This window comes from Procambarus clarkii, chromosome 56 (genome assembly GCF_040958095.1).
Source record: "Procambarus clarkii isolate CNS0578487 chromosome 56, FALCON_Pclarkii_2.0, whole genome shotgun sequence".
NCBI classification, from domain to species: domain Eukaryota; kingdom Metazoa; phylum Arthropoda; class Malacostraca; order Decapoda; family Cambaridae; genus Procambarus; species Procambarus clarkii.
In genome coordinates, this window is record NC_091205.1 from 33916345 (window position 1) to 33929551 (window position 13207).

Consider the following 13207-nt stretch of genomic DNA (forward strand, 5'->3'; position numbering starts at 1 on the left):
TTCGTTGTAGAGCTTCTTTCTCATATGCAGCTTGTTCTTGCAGTTGTTCCCGCTCGATTTTCGCTAGTTCGAGCTTCAACTTCATAGCTGCCAGAGCATGTTTATCTGCAATAGAATAGTTTTCGTGTGCTTCAGAGTCTATAATTCCTTCTTCTAAGAGGTAATCCAAGATACGATTGTGTAAGTCATTTTTGTTGGCTCCAGGGGGAGCATCTAGTTGATACTCGTGTGCAAGAGTTTGTAATTCGGTCCTCCTGGCACGACTTAAGTTCCCTACTTCACTTGCTGGATCGTTACGAAATGCTGAGAGACGAAACATTTTGAAATAGCAAATAAGTGTACAACGAATATACTGGTGATATTGTAAGTGTCAATAACAGGATGACGTGGCAACTGGTAACTATCCTGTGGAAATTTAATCGTTAACAATTAACGTTAATATTAAATTGGCAAATGATTAGTCAATCAAAATCGCAGGAAATCTTGTACCCGGTACTCAATGTTAAAGAATAAAGGCAAGAAAATCCTACTAAATAAATGAAACCGATAGTTTCGAAAACAAATGAAACTTGTAATTGTTTCAAAAGTGAACAGTCCAAGAATGTAGGGATACCTTGCAGAGTCTCTATAGGACAGAAGCAAGGGGTTTTCCTACTCTAATTATGTGATACTTACAGAATTAGCGTTCCTTGTGCTCTAAAAATAGAGACTAATTCCCTACCTGAGTAAATATCATCATCTCTGACCGACGTATTGGGGTGCGAGTGTCAACTGGTGACGAGAACTGCTGTTGAGGTCCCAACTCAACAGCGTAGTCCGTGCTAGAGGAAATATGACCCTCTGTATCCTCCTGTGGTCGGATTGCAGAAGATAGAGTGCTTTGGCAGGAAGACAAACCGAAGTACCAGGATACCAAAAATGATGATCTGCTGTAATTTGGGAAATATCCTAGGGGCAAAAAAGGTGGAATACATGAGTAATAACATAGGAGGGATGACCAATTAAGAGAATGACTGAGGCCTCCAGTCACCACGTAATCCACAGTTATCCAACACTCACATTTAGCTACCCTCGGAAAGCACAAAATACACAGCACAATATAAATATTAAAAGTAATGAAAATATTGAAAAGCAACTGTATCAAAGCCAAGTACACTTACCACAAATTGATGTTTTAGTACTAGTACCTGAGTGAGGCTCCTTGGAAAGGCCTCCATTAAATGTGATGGAAAAAAGAAGTGTAGGTGTTCGGCAGACCTCCCAATGGCTGGTGTCAATGCCTATCGCATTTAAGAAAAAAAAATGACTGCATAGCTGTTGTGTCCTGTGGTAAAGTAAGGCAAAACACATAGTATGAACAATGAAACTTTAATTAAATTTAAAACAAATTAAGAATAAGACAATTCCTTGGCTATGTACAGTGCAAACTCAAAAGATTACAAAAATCACATATAATAATAAAGTGGTGACGTTACTCTAAAATGGATAAAGACAAAATGAAATTAACAGGTGCTGAGAATAAAGCGCTGGCTGAGAACATCCATTAATAGACAGAGCGTATATCAGATGGTTGTTTCAGCTTGAGAGCAAAGAATATTCTAACTCCAATGGCTGGTGCAGGCCCAGACATCGGCTAGGTAGATGGTGCTGAGGTGCAGAAGTGCAGTGGTGCAGACGTCGATTCACCAATCAGAAGCGGGCTAGCTGGAAATGCTAGTTTGGTGATCGGCGACGAGGGAGGTGGGAGGGTGGAGAGCGAGTGTGATACGTTTGCGCCTGGCAAAACGTAGTTGACTAAATATGTACTACACTTGCTTGTAGTATCTAGATATTGTAGATGTACTGAAGTAACATGACGATAGGAAAGAGCAGGCCAAATCTCTCTTGAAGGAGATTACCGTAACAATATATATATATGCGAACAAGCCTGAATGGTCCCCAGGACAACTGGTAACTATCCTGTGGAAATTTAATCGTTAACAATTAACGTTAATATTAAATTGGCAAATGATTAGTAAATCAAAATCGCAGGAAATCTTGTACCCGGTACTCAATGTATATATATATATATATATATATATATATATATATATATATATATATGTTATATATGTTGATCATATATATATATATATATATATATATATATATATATATATATATATATATATATATATATGTTATATATATGTTATATATGTTATATATATATATATATGTTATATATATATATATATATATATATATATATATATATATATATATATATATATATATATATATATATATATATATGTCGTACCTAGTAGCCAGAACGCACTTCTCAGCCTACTATGCAAGGCCCGATTTGCCTAATGAGCCAAGTTTTCCTGAATTAATATATTTTCTCTAATTTTTTTCTTATGAAATGATAAAGCTACCCACTTCATTATGTATGAGGTCATTTTTTTTTTTATTGGAGTTAAAATTAACGTAGATATATGACAGAACCTAACCAACCCTACCTAACCTAACCTAGCCTATCTTTATAGGTTAGGTTAGGTTAGGTAGCCGAAAAAGTTAGGTTAGGTTAGGTTAGGTAGGTTAGGTCGTCGAAAAACAATTAGTTCATGAAAACTTGGCGTATTAGGCAAATCGGGCCTTGCATAGTAGGCTGAGAAGTGCGTTCTGGCTATTAGGTACGACATATATATATATATATATATATATATATATATATATATATATATATATATATATATATATGTCGTACCTAGTAGCCAGAACTCACTTCTCAGCCTACTATGCAAGGCCCAATTTGCCTAATAAGCCAAGTTTTCCTGAATTAATATTTTTTCTCTAATTTTTTTCTTATGACATGATAAAGCTACCCATTTCATTATGTATGAGGACAATTTTTTTTTATTGGAGTTAAAATTAACGTAGATATATGACCGAACCTAACCAACCCTACCTAACCTAACCTAACCTATCTCTATAGGTTAGGTTAGGTTAGGTAGCAGAAAAAGTTAGGTTAGGTTAGGTTAGGTAGGTTAGGTAGTCGAAAAACAATTAATTCATGAAAACTTGGCTTATTAGGCAAATCGGGCCTTGCATAGTAGGCTGACAAGTGCGTTCTGGCTACTAGGTACGACATATATATATATATATATATATATATATATATATATATATATATATATATATATATATATATATATATATATATGTATATATATATATATATATATATATATATATATATATATATATATATATATAAATATGTCGTACCTAGTAGCCAGAACTCACTTCTCAGCCTACTATGCAAGGCCTGATTTGCCTAATAAGCCAAGTTTTACTGAATTAATATATTTTCTCAAATTTTTTTCTTATGAAATGATAAAGCTACCCATTTCATTATGTATGAGGTCAATTTTTTTTTATTGGAGTTAAAATTAATGTAGATATATGACCGAACCTAACCAACCCTACCTAACCTAACCTAACCTATCTTTATAGGTTAGGTTAGGTTAGGTAGAAGAAAACGTTAGGTTAGGTTAGGTTAGGTAGGTTAGGTAGTCGAAAAAACATTAATTCATGAAAACTAAGCTTATTAGGCAAATCGGGCCTTGCATAGTAGGCTGAGAAGTGAGTTCTGGCTACTAGGTACGACATATATATATATATATATATATATATATATATATATATATATATATATATGTCGTACCTAGTAGCCAGAACTCACTTCTCAGCCTACTATGCAAGGCCTGATTTGCCTAATAAGCCAAGTTTTACTGAATTAATATATTTTCTCTAATTTTTTTCTTATGAAATGATAAAGCTACCCATTTCATTATGTATGAGGTCAATTTTTTTTTATTGGAGTTAAAATTAATGTAGATATATGACCGAACCTAACCAACCCTACCTAACCTAACCTAACCTATCTTTATAGGTTAGGTTAGGTTAGGTAGAAGAAAACGTTAGGTTAGGTTAGGTTAGGTAGGTTAGGTAGTCGAAAAAACATTAATTCATGAAAACTAAGCTTATTAGGCAAATCGGGCCTTGCATAGTAGGCTGAGAAGTGAGTTCTGGCTACTAGGTACGACATATATATATATATATATATATATATATATATATATATATATATATATATATGTCGTACCTAGTAGCCAGAACTCACTTCTCAGCCAACTATTCAAGGCCCGATTTGCCTAATAAGCCAAGTTTTCCTGAATTAATATATTTACTATAATTTTTTTCTTATGAAATGATAAAGCAACCCTTTTCTCTATATATGAGGTCAATTTTTTTTTATTGGAGTTAAAATTAACGTAGATATATGACCGAACCTAACCAACCCTACCTAACCTAACCTAACCTATATTTATAGGTAAGGTTAGGTTAGGTAGCCAAAAAAAACTAGGTTAGGTTAGGTTAGGTAGGTTAGGTAGACGAAAAAACATTAATTCATGAAAACTTGGCTTATTAGGCAAATCGGGCCTTGAATAGTAGGCTGAGAAGTGCGTTCTGGCTATTAGGTACGACATATATATATATATATATGTATATATATATATATATATATATATATATATATATATATATATATATATATATATATATATATATATATATATATATATATATATATATGTCGTACCTAGTAGCCAGAACGCACTTCTCAGCCTACTATGCAAGGCCCGATTTGCCTAATAAGCCAAGTTTTCATGAAATAATTGTTTTTCGACTACCTAACCTACCTAACCTAACCTAACCTAACTTTTTCGGCTACCTAACCTAACCTAACCTATAGAGATAGGTTAGGTTAGGTTAGGTAGGGTTGGTTAGGTTCGGTGATATATCTACGTTAATTTTAATTCCAATTAAAAAAAAATGTCCTCAAACATAATGAAATGGGTAGCTTTATCATTTCATAAGAAAAAAATTAGAGAAAATATATTAATTAAGGAAAACTTGGCTTATTAGGCAAATCGGGCCTTGCATAGTAGGCTGAGAAGTGGATTCTGGCTATTAGGTACGACATATATATATATATATATATATATATATATATATATATATATATATATATATATATATATATATATATATATATATATATATATATATATATATATATATATTACCTAGTAGCCAGAACGTACTTCTGAGCCTACTATGCAAGGCCCGATTTGCCTAATAAGCCAAGTTTTCATGAAATAATTGTTTTTCGACTACCTAACCTACCTAACCTAACCTAACCTAACTTTTTCGGCAACCTAACCTAACCTAACCTATAAAGATAGGTTAGGTAGGGTTGGTTAGGTTCGGTCATATATCTACGTTAATTTTAGCTCCAATAAAAAAAAATTGACCTCATTCATAATGAAATGGGTAGCTTTATCATTTCATAAGAAAAAAATTAGAGAAAATATATTAATTTAGGAAAACTTGGCTTATTAGGCAAATCGGGCCTTGCATAGTAGGCTGAGAAGTGCGTTCTGGCTACTAGGTACGACATATATATATATATATATATATATATATATATATATATATATATATATATATATATATATATATATATATATGTCGTACCTAGTAGCCAGAACTCACTTCTCAGCCTACTATTCAAGGCCCGATTTGCCTAATAAGCCAAGTTTTCCTGAATTAATATATTTACTATAATTTTTTTCTTATGAAATGATAAAGCAACCCCTTTTCTCTATGTATGAGGTCAATTTTTTTTATTGGAGTTAAAATTAACGTAGATATATGACCGAACCTAACCAACCCTACCTAACCTAACCTAACCTATATTTATAGGTAAGGTTAGGTTAGGTAGCCAAAAAAAGCTAGGTTAGGTTAGGTTAGGTAGGTTAGGTAGACGAAAAAACATTAATTCATGAAAACTTGGCTTATTAGGCAAATCGGGCCTTGAATAGTAGGCTGAGAAGTGCGTTCTGGCTATTAGGTACGACATATATATATATATATATATATATATATATATATATATATATATATATATATATATGTCGTACCTAATAGCCAGAATGCACTTCTCAGCCTACTATGCAAGGCCTAATTTGCCTAATAAGCCAAGTTTTCATGAATTAATTGTTTTTTGACTACCTAACCTACCTAACCTAACCTAACCTAACTTTTTCGGTTACCTAACCCAACCTAACCTATAAAGATAGGTTAGGTTAGGTTAGGTAGGGTTGGTTAGGTTCGGTTATATATCTACGTTAATTTTAACTACAATAATAATAAAATTGACCGCATACATAATGAAATTGGTAGCTTTATCATTTTATAAGAAAAAAATTAGAGAAAATATATTTATTCAGGAAAACTTGGCTTATTAGGCAAATCGGGCCTTGCATAGTAGGCTGAGAAGTGCGTTCTGGCTACTAGGTACGACATATATATATATATATATATATATATATATATATATATATATATATATATGTCGTACCTAGTAGCCAGAACTCACTTTTCAGACTACAATGCAAGGCCCGATTTGCCTAATAAGCCAAGTTTTCACGAATTAATATATTTTCTCTAATTTTTTTCTTATGAAATGATAAAGCTACCCATATCATTATGTAAGAGGTCAATTTTTTTTTATTGGAGTTAAAATTAACGTAGATATATGACCGAACCTAACCAACCCTACCTAACCTAACCTAACCTATCTTTATAGGTTAGATTTGGTTAGGTAGCCGAAAAAGTTAGGTTAGGTTAGGTTAGGTAGGTTAGGTAGTCGAAAAGCAATTAATTCATGAAAACTTGGCTTATTAGGCAAATCGGGCCTTGCATAGTAGGCTCAGAAGTGAGTTCTGGCAACTAGGTACGACATATATATATATATATATATATATATATATATATATATATATATATATATATATATATATATATATATATGTTGTACCTAATAGCCAGAACGCACTTCTCAGCCTACTATTCAAGGCCCGATTTGCCTAATAAGCCAAGTTTTCATGAATTAATGTTTTTTCGTCTACCTAACCTACCTAACCTAACCTAACCTAGCTTTTTTTGGCTACCTAACCTAACCTTACCTATAAATATAGGTTAGGTTAGGTTAGGTAGGGTTGGTTAGGTTCGGTCATATATCTACGTTAATTTTAACTCCAATAAAAAAAAATTGACCTCATACATAGAGAAAAGGGTTGCTTTACCATTTCATAAGAAAAAAATTATAGTAAATATATTAATTCAGGAAAACTTGGCTTATTAGGCAAATTTGGCCTTGCATAGTAGGCTGACAAGTGCGTTCTGGCTACTAGGTACGACATATATATATATATATATATATATATATATATATATATATATATATATATATATATATATATATATATATATGTCGTACCTAGTAGCCAGAACGCACTTCTCAGCCTAATATGCAAGGCCCAATTTGCCTAATAAGCCAAGTTTTCATGAATTAATTGTTTTTCGACTACCTAACCTACCTAACCTAACCTAACTAACTTTTTCGGCCACCTAACCTAACCTAACCTATAAAGATAGGTTAGGTTAGGTTAGGTAGGGTTGGTTAGGTTCGGTTATATATCTACGTAAATTTTAACTCCAATAACAAAAAATTGAACTCATACATAATGAAATGGGTAGCTTTATCATTTCATAAGAAAAAAATTTGAGAAAATATATTAATTCATGAAAACTTGGCTTATTAGGCAAATCGGGCCTTTCATAGTAGGCTGAAAAGTGCGTTCTGGCTACTAGGTACGACATATATAGCGTTTCGGGCTGGTCCTTAATCTTAATTTTCCCTGAAATACGACCCGCCAAATCTTTAACAACCAGGTAAGGTTCGGGCCCGACAGCCAGGGGGTGCGGAGGTACCCACTTGTGCCTGGCGTGCATGGTGGTTGGACACTCGTCGTTGTTGACGTGGCTTGCACGATGGGGGGGGGGGGGGACCTTCTCTCCGTTTTGTGGGGGGAGGGGGGGAAAGGGTGCATAGAACCACTTTTTGGTCTTTGTTTGGGGGACGGGCTGTTCTTCTATTAAGACTACTCGATAGCTCAGTCGATAGAGCTTCGGACTCACGCTTTGAATCCACATTTTGAGTCTCCAGGAGCTTAGGTGAATGAAAGATTTATATCCCAGCTTGTCCTCCAAACAAAGACCCAAAAGTGATTCCATGCACCCGCCAAACCCCCTGTTTATGAATGAAAAACGGCTTACAAACCGTTTTTTCACACTCACAACTGTTGACGTTCGAACACTTCCAGAACAAGTGCTTCACTGACGAATTTTGTTCGAACCATAACGCTGTAAATGCTTTACCCACGTACTACAAATACAAATAATCCCCAACAGAATCTAAACACCTAACCTAACCATTTCTATATATGCACAATATGCTAATATATTATAATATTAATTTATATTTCGGAAAATGTCCGTTTTGAATGAACAGCATGTTAAAATTTATGAATGCGTCTGTGGGGTCGACCGCTGGGTGTAATGGACTTGAGTCGAGGACGGGTTATATATCCACAGAAGTGTGGAGGACAGTTTATGATAGATGGCATTATGGTACACGATATTATGAAAGTATTATGATAAATGGTGTTATGATATTATGATAGATAGAAGCAGCAAGGTTCAATAATTTTCATGTTAATTTATGAGTCAATTATGGGATACTGAGAAGCAAGTGTTCAAAGTTCATTCTCAACTCACAATCGGGAATTCCGGATTCGAAGCCTGGGTGGGAAAGAAACGTTACCTTTCTTGGGCACGTTACCTTTCACCTAATGCCACTGTTGTTCACCTAACAGTATATAGGTATCCGGGAGTTAGCCAACTGTTGCGTGGTTGCATCTTGGCCGCATTTCTTGGGGAAGGTCAGAAGTTTGACATCAGTGGTACCTCGATATAAGTATAACGTATTACATTCCAAATTATTGTTAAAGATACAACCTGCAGCGATTAAAAAAATATAGTCAAATCTAGTATAAAACATTAGGCATCAAGTGATTCAATGGCTCTCGTAGTGTAGTGGTTATCACGTCTGCTTTACACGCAGAAGGTCCCAGGTTCGAGCCCTGGCAGGAGCAGTTCTTTATTAAATTGTTTTTCAGCCCTCTCCGTCTGGTAGATAGAGAGGATGAAACTAATGCAAATTCCATAATTCGATTAAAATGTAACTCAAACCTCTCAAAACGTTATACTTATGGAACACGGAAAAATTTCAGACGTTTAGTGAAAAAATTAGTTTCTTAAAATTATAAATTAGTTAACTTAGATGACTTTGTATTTAATTAAGAAGTGGAACATAGAGGGTGGTGCTGAAGATGATTAAGGAGCGAGTTAGCCATGTGGGATGCAGAGATGATAATCTGTGATAGTCACACCTTCCCCCCACACAGCAGGGCGTCGGGGACCAGACCCTGTCTTAGCAAATCAGAATTGTAGAACTCTGAGGATTAGGAATATTTTTATTACAGTCCCATAGTGCGCTGTGCTAACATGTATACAGGACCATGGTGCGCTGCGCTAACATATATACAGGTCCATGGTTCGCTACGCTAACATGTATACAGGTCCATGGTGCGCTGCGCTAACTTATATACAGGTCCATGGTTCGCTACGCTAACATGTATACAGGACCATGGTGCGCTGCGCTAACTTATATACAGGTCCATGGTTCGCTACGCTAACATGTATACAGGTCTATGATGCGCTGCGCTAGCTTGTATACAGGACCATGGCGCGCTGCGCTAACTTATATACAGGTCCATGGTTCGCTACGCTAACATGTATACAGGTCCATGGTGCTCTGCGCTAACATGTATTCAGGTCCATGGTGGGCTGCACTTATAATAATCAATAATGCATTTTGTTGGGGACAGGTAGCCAATGAATATATATACTCTTTAGGCTGATATCGAGATCCTCCCTAGGATGCAACCCCATGACAGTTACCTACCTCCCGGGTACCTATTTACTGCTAGGTGAGCAGATCCATTAGGTGACAGGTAACGTGCCCAACCATTTCAATCCCACCCGGGATTCCCGATTGTAAATCAAGAACGAATTCATGTGATTATGAGCAATTTAGATTCTTTACGTAGCAGGAATTGTCCGGGCGGTAGAGTAATCTTGTGTATTCTCTTATGCATTTAAAAGAGCCTCCCTGAGTCTGAGTCCGAAGCCAAATAGTTTCTTCTGGTTACGTGTGTGTGTGGGGTGGGGGGAGGGGGGGTGGGGGTGGAGAGGGTTATTATGATGGTTGAGCCGGGGGGGGGGGTGGGGGTGGGGGTGGAGAGGGTTATTATGATGGTTGAGCCGGGGGGGGGTGGGGGTGGGGGTGGAGAGGGTTATTATGATGGTTGAGCCGGGGGGGGGTGGGGGTGGGGGTGGAGAGGGTTATTATGATGGTTGAGCCGGGGGGGGTGGGGGTGGGGGTGGAGAGGGTTATTATGATGGTTGAGCCGGGGGGGTGGGGGTGGAGAGGGTTATTATGATGGTTGAGCCGGGGGGGGGGTGAATGGGTGAGTGTAGATGGATAGGTGAATCACACGCTAAGTGAGCACATCCAATACCCTAACCCTTATCAACTTACTAAAACCGGAAATTGTTTCCATTATGGCAGTTTACTGCCTGAAAGAATCAGACATGGCACCTGCCTCTTCTATATGTGTCTGGAGGGGTCAGAGCTCTGGTGCGGTTTATGACATCATAACACCGGACTCAACATAACAGAGAGCAAGTGTAGCCGGGAGTAGAGAGAGGACGCTTGTACACACAAGACAGACAGGCACTCGCGTGACCACAGGTAAGGCAGGGTTGGGGAGGTTTCTCTACATTTTATTGCCGAGGAAAATGGAACAGCTTTCAGATCTTCTCTAGTCACATAATATCAAGGTTTATGTTGGTGTACATGTGTACTTAACTACTTGTGCTTCCCTAAGACTTCGTGCTTACTTGTACTTGCCAAACAGTATTTACCCAGTTGTACTTGCCTTGCTCTTCCTACAATCAAAGGCAGATCTGAATCAATCAATCAGTGTTTGTTTGCAGTCTGCCTCCACCACTCAACAATCAGTGTTTGGAGTCTGCCTGTACGTCTGATTTTCCTAAATAGTTCATTCAAATGTTATAATAGAGCAACTTTTAATGAGCGAGAGAGAGAGAGAGAGAGAGAGAGAGAGAGAGAGAGAGAGAGAGAGAGAGAGAGAGAGAGAGAGAGAGAGAGAGAGAGAGAGAGAGAGAGAGAGAGCAAAACAAATTCATACCCTGGAAACACAAACCGTAACTGTCTCTATTTTCTGCTTGTTACAACTTGTAATTAAGTTGTTACATCTTGGCTTAACGTGTTTATGACGTATTAGAACGTAGTTACAACTTGCTATATTGGTTGTTATAACTGGTTAGGAGGTGTTAAAACTTGTTCGAACGTTGTACCAACGTCGTAGTTTCGGTGTGTGTTTGGCGGGTATACTCTTGCAAGGAGAAATTGTAACATGTCGGCCTTGTATTAAACCAATTAATTCAGCTCACGGGAATGTGTGATTCATACAGATTACAGAGAATTTCAATGTTATTGGTCTTGAATCACACGAGTAGGGTATGCCAGAACACTGGACATTGTTATTGGTTCTCAGTCTTACGAGACCAATGTTATGGGTTTTGAGTCATACAAGAATAATGCTATTGGTTCTGTATCATACTTGAGCTTTCTACCCTAAGCAACTCTACAAACATCTAGAAACTTACACTATTTCATGTCAAGCATTACACTTTACCGAAATTTTTGGACAGATTAAATTACCATTTAACAAACAGTTAATAACTTCCATGACTTTGGGGCTCTTGGTTATTGTTCATTTAACAATAAAATTCAATATATCTGAGGCAGCATGAAAGGACAAATTTTCAATTTATTCCATCCAAACATCAGGCAAGCAGTGGACGACCTACTTATAATAATACAACATACTTAGTCATACAGACCCACATACTCGACGCAAATTCAAGGTCATGTAGGGCCATAAACCCCCACACAGTCAAGGTTAAACAATGATTACAGAAACCTTGATTACACAAGGCCTTGTGTAATCGAGGTCAAACAAACTAACACAAACTGAAGGTCACGTAGACCCACACACCGCCCGTAACACGGGTGGCACGTGAACAAGGGGACACAGGTGGAAACTGAGTACTCAAGTGAGCCACAGGGACGTTAGAAAGATCTTTTTTCAATGTCAGAGTAGTTAACAGATAAAATGCATTAGGCAGTGATGTGATGGAGGCTGACTCCATACACAGTTTCAAATGTAGATATGATAGAGCCCAGTAGGCTCAGGAATCTGGACAATAGTTGATTGACGGTTGAGAGGCGGAACCAAAGAGCCAGAGCTCAACCCCCGCAAACACAACTAGGTGAGTACACAGTCAAGCTCATACAGACCCACAGAAAGTGGCGGAGAACAACTCAAACTCCTCAGTTTACCTGAGGGACCAACGTCTCACTAGGCCACGACGTGTACAGGAAGCCGTCGGCTTGTCAAGGGTCCCCCTATTTGACCTGATGATTTTATGCAGTTTCTTTCACCCTGATGCTCCTGTTCACCTAGCAGTAAATAGGTACATGGAAGTTAGACAGCTGCTACGGGCTGCTTTCTGGGGATGTGTACTCACCTATTTGTACTCACCTATTTGTGCTTGCGGGGGTTGAGCTTTGGCTTTTTGGTCCCGCCTCTCAACTGTCAATCAACTGGTGTACAGATTCCTGAGCCTACTGGGCTCTATCATATCTACATTTGAAACTGTGTATAGAGTCAGCCTCCACCACATCACTGCCTAATGCATTCCATCCGTTAACTACTCTGACACTGAAAAAGTTCCTTCTAACGTCTCTGTGGCTCATGTGGGTACTTAGTTTCCACCTGTGTCCCCTTGTTCGCGTCCCACCAGTGTTGAATAATTTATCCTTGTTTACCCGGTCGATTTCTCTGAGGATTTTGTAGGTTGTGATCATGTCTCCCCTTACTCTTCTGTCTTCCAGTGTCGTAAGGTGCATTTCCCGCAGCCTTTCCTCGTAACTCATGCCTCTTAGTTCTGGGACTAGTCTAGTGGCATACCTTTGGACTTTTTCCAGCTTCGTCTTGTGCTTGACAAGGTACGGGCTCCATGCTGGGGCCAGATA

The 13207-nt window shown here is 37.4% G+C and overlaps 1 protein-coding gene and 1 non-coding gene across 2 annotated transcripts in view; both read left to right on the top strand.

Annotated features, from left to right (window-relative positions):
- Positions 1–13207, top strand: part of LOC138353262 (uncharacterized) — a 472768-nt gene that overhangs the window by 120888 nt on the left and 338673 nt on the right. The window lies entirely within an intron of this gene.
- Positions 9041–9113, top strand: TRNAV-UAC (transfer RNA valine (anticodon UAC)). Its single transcript has one exon. It is a non-coding gene; the product is annotated as a tRNA-Val (tRNA).